Consider the following 4,993-nt stretch of genomic DNA (forward strand, 5'->3'; position numbering starts at 1 on the left):
GTTGGGAAATGGCAGGAGCAAGAGACTCCCCTGAATGTTTGCAGGGGGACAGTGGTCTGCAGGTGACTGTGGGTGGTGAGGGGTGAGACTCTCCTCTTCAAGCCTAGAGTGAGAAACTTCTGTCTTAGTCCAAAGAGGAAACCAAGATCACATCGTTTTGCCTCTAACCAAGTTGTCCCTCACCCAGAGAACACACCCTCCCTACATGTCGGGAAACAAATAGAGGACTGATGCAGGTTCTCCCCCTTTAGATTCAGCCGAGAACAATGGGGAGGAGCCTCGTCCCTGGGGAGAGCAGAGTTACTAGACCTACTCCTCCAGGCAGGGTGTGGTGCGCAGGAATGTGGGGCCTGATCTTGGAAGGTCTCTGCAGGGCAAGTTCTGTGTCCTCCATGTGTGCTCAGGGGCAGGAGAGAACTTCCATCAATGGGTGTAACAGCAGCGTCTCAGACAGCACTCTGTGGCCTGGAGAAGACTCTTTTATGGGGCTACCTGGGAGTAACCATGTTCTCAGGGAGACAGCCAAGTCTTTGCCAGCTTAGGTACCAGGGAGTCAGCCCCCTAGAATCCTTTTGAGCTATGTCACTGCAATCCTAATGCACTCTTACCATCCTATGGTAGCCTTTGCATGGGAATTAATCCCACTGTACTCTAACAGAGCTATGTGTTCTTCTTTATGACTTGAGACTAGAGGTTTCATCCTATACCAGGGGATAGACTGGTGACCTAAAGGGAGACATCTCTTGAAGGTGGCATTTGTCCAGAGGGCCATTCCCCCACAGAAAGGGGCCCCTACCACCACATTACCCCTCAGTGCTGTCATGAAAGTCAATTGCTGCTGTTAATCATTTCAGTTTCAGGGACATTTCTGGAGTAGACTTCCCTGGTGGCTCAGATGGTAAAGCATCTGCCTACAGTGCGAGAGACCCGGGTTTGATCCCTGGGTGGGGAAGATCCTCTGGAGAAGGAAATGGTACCCACTCCAGTACTCTTGCCTAGAAAATCCCATGGATGGAGGAGTATGGTAGGCTACAGTCCACGGGGTCCCAAACAGTCAGACATGACTTAGCGACTTCACTTTCACTTCACTTTTCATGGACTAGGCACCAAGTTTTCAGTGGGCTTTCATTGTTTCTGTTGGTTCATGAGAATTTGTTTACAACTGAGGAAATGGAGATTCAGAGTTTAGAAAATTTTCCTGGAATCATACAGATGGCAAGTGGCAGAGCTAGGGTTCAAATGCAGATCTGTCTGATGCCAGAGACTGTGCACTTTAGGGAACTGACAAGAATACTAGAGTGGGTTGCCATTTCCTTCTCCAGGGGATTTTCCTGACCCAGGGATCGAACCTAGGTCTCCTGCATTGCAGGCGGTTCTTTACCATCTCCTGAAATGATGATGCTCTTAGGATTTACACAACAGGGGGGATTTGGGTTTGATGTTTGTCTGGGGGAGGAGCATTCACTGCTGGGTGTTCTTCTTAAGAGGCAGGATATGTTCTGGGACTTGGGTCCTGGGAGTCTCTTCATATTTTCTCTGTCAATGTCCTCTGGGACCCAGGAGCCATGGTTTTGAAGCTACTCCTGCCAGTTAGCTTTGATACAAATGGGCATCAGCTCTAAATCAGTAGAATGTTCTGTCATTGGCTCTAAGCGGCAAATGAGATAATTAGGTCTTGCAAAGCTGGTCACCTGTCATCTCATTTCCATGTTTGATGGGGTTCCTAAACATTGGTACCATTTGTCAAATACTCCCTTGTGCTCCTTTTGAAGGAGTTTTGCTCTAAAGGGGAGGAAGAGAAGTGAGGTGGTACGTGAAGGGAAAATTGAGATTAGGAGAGGCAGTTTTTTGTTTGTTTTTAAATCAATGAACAAGTGAATGAATGACTAAACACATAAATAATAAGAGTATGTTAGTATGCTGAAAGGAATGATCAGTAGTGAGGAGGCATGTGCTGAAATAAGATGACTGAAGCTATGTCCTCAAGTAGATGAGATGGGGATAGATTTAAAATACAGATGGAAGGAATGGCTGTAATCAGACATTTGGCTGGAATCCAGGTATCCCATGCTTACAGAATCCTCCAGGCCATAGAGGGGAGGCTGTGGGTCTTGGGGAAGAGACTTGGCCTTAGCCAGGAGGACTGATTTCCAATGGCCCTGTGCTTCCTCCAGAGGGTCCTGGAACAGGGTGGATAACCTCTATGAGCTTTGGTTTTGGTCTCCTTGTAAGATGAAGATGATTTTGCATACTCTGCAGAGTTGCAACAAGTATTAAACAACAAGTATAAGCAGAACCCTTGGCATGGAAAATAAAAGTGATTTCAATTCTATCACTGAGAGATAACTGTATTCACCATTTTAATGTATTTTTGCAACTATCTTTTTCCCACTTAATATAAACACATACTTAAAAATACTATTGTTCTTTACATACTCTTCTATAACATGCTTTTAGCACTTAAATATATTGAGAACAATTTTCCACAGCAATTTTTCTATAACATCATGTTTTAAATATATGCAGATCATTGCAGTAGGTGGATATACCATACTGTATTTTAACCAATTCCTGTTGTAGACGACATGGAAGTTGCTCCTTACTATTTTCTATTATAAATTACACTGTTAACATTTCCTTTCAGCTGTATTTTCACATACATCCATGGTTATTTCCCTATGGAAGTTTTCTGGCAGTGGAATTTCAGCTGACCTGTGGGCAAGCTCTTTCACATGGCTATATATAGAGAGGAAGAGGATTTTAGGGGACAGCACAGACAGGCAGAGTGAAGTGTGATACCTGAAGGGTGCTGATGAATGGCTTGCTGTCATTCAGGAAGCAGGGCTCTGGGGGCCTGAGATCAATCTCAAGATGTGATCTGTCTCCTTTAACAATTTAGTTGCTGCCCTGGTTGAAGACATGAAGGCAAGCTTACCAAATATGAGGATGTTGTGAAGTTGGCAAGGATATGTTGAATGATGGAATCAAGATGCAAGGGAGACCCTGAATGGCAGGAAGAATGGGCTGAAGCAAACAGGAGAGACTGAATTGGGAAAACTGTAGTGTCTTAATGATAAATCTAGACTATGCACATCAGGGCTAGAGTAGAGCTGGATGAATGCCAGGTCATGCCAAAAAGACATGGGAGTTGATGTCGTGTGGTTGACCCCCAAACTCATGCAAAACAATCCAATAACCCTCAGGTGGTACTGGTATGAGTACAGTGTCTAGACCTTGCGTCAGTGGAATGTTGATAAGCTGGAGCTCAGCAGAAAGAAAAAAGCGATCAGGCTGTTGAATGGTCTAGACCATAACTGTTCAATAGAAATACTGCTGTTGTTCCATCACTAAGTCAAGTCCAACTCTTTGTGACCCCCTGAACTGCAGCATGCCAGGCTTCCCAGTCCTTTCCAATGAGACAGCTTTACAACGCAGGCCATATCAATCTATCTATCTAAAATTAAAAAAATTTCTAGTAGCCAGTACAATATTTTAGATAACTCAGTCTATCCAAAATATTATCATTTTGGCATGTAATCAATATAAACAAATTATTGAGATATTACATTCTCTTTCTCCCCTTATGTGCTAAGTCTTTGAAATCCAGTGTGTATCTTATACTTCCAGCACATCTCAGTTCAAGCTGTAAATTTTCAATGGTCAAAATGAAATATAGTTCACTGAAAGAAAAAGTTGTATTTAGTGGAAAAATATTTTATACTGCTTTTGTTTTTTAATTTAAATTTAAATTATTAAAATTAAGCACAATAAAAATTGAGGTCCTCAGTTGCCCCAACAGCACTTCAAGTACTCAGTAACCTCGTGTGGCCAGTGGCTATTGAAATTGGACAGGGAAGGTCTATACCCTATGGTTGCTACTCAAAATGTGGTCCATGGACCAACAGGATTTGCATCCTCTGGGAAGTCATTAGAAGTGCAGATGGTCAGGCTCCACCCAGAACTCCTGAGTCAAAATTTGCACTTCAGCAAATTCTCTGCATGATTCATGTGCTCACTTGAGAAATAGTGATCTAGATGTCAGGTGATGACTTGGGGAATATATGAAGAAGCCAAGAAACCATGTTTCACATGGGAAAAGGAAACTTCAGGAGACTATGATAATTTTCAAACATTTAAGGGCCCATATGTGGAAAGTGGGAAAGATCAGGTGGAAGAACTGAGACCACAGGTGGAGGTGGGGCTGGGGTGGGAGAAAGGGAACTGAACTTTTTTAAGCTTCCATAGTTAATTTCAGTTAATCCTCATAACGAAAGAACTGGACTTGGAGTTAACCCAGATAATCTGAGTTGAGATTTCATCATCACTAATCACTGTGCAACCTCAAGGAAAAATTTCTTAGCCACTCTGAACCTCAGTTTATTGTCTCTAAAATGGGAAAAATAACAGCCTACATGCCAGGGCTAATGTGAAGACCATGTAGGCAAGGACAATAATCACTGTATTTACCACACGTTCCCTGGGCTCAGACATGGCATAGATTCTGTCCGCAGTGAGGATTTCTTTGTAAACTAGGCAGAGCTCTGGCATGTGAAGGATGGCTGGTACTACTGTTAGCAGGCTTGTGGTTTGGGGTGACAGATTGCGTTTTCAGTAGATACAAATGAACCCTGCCCCTGCGTGTCTTCATTGCACCAAAAGCCTCTTTTTTTGTTTACAGCCCTGATTGATCTGGGTTGATCTGTCTGCAAACCTTTTCATCAGGAGGGTTGAAAATGGAAAATTGGGGAGGAGAGGTCAGGGCTCCTCCATCTCACCCTGCTCAGTGGGTGGTGCTGGGTCTCTAGCCACGTTACCTTAACGGGGGTAAAAGGTCTCTGAAGCGTGGTACTGGGTCATTCCAAGATGGGGAGAAACTGGCCCATCAGAGCGTTTCTCAGCAAAAGATCTCGTTGCTGCTGCGCCAAACCACATCTGTGCTCTGTCAAGTAAACAAAGAATATCTACAGCTCTCAGGCAGGCACTAACATTAGCC

This window comes from Bos indicus x Bos taurus, chromosome 28 (genome assembly GCF_003369695.1).
Source record: "Bos indicus x Bos taurus breed Angus x Brahman F1 hybrid chromosome 28, Bos_hybrid_MaternalHap_v2.0, whole genome shotgun sequence".
In the NCBI taxonomy this organism is placed as follows: domain Eukaryota; kingdom Metazoa; phylum Chordata; class Mammalia; order Artiodactyla; family Bovidae; genus Bos; species Bos indicus x Bos taurus.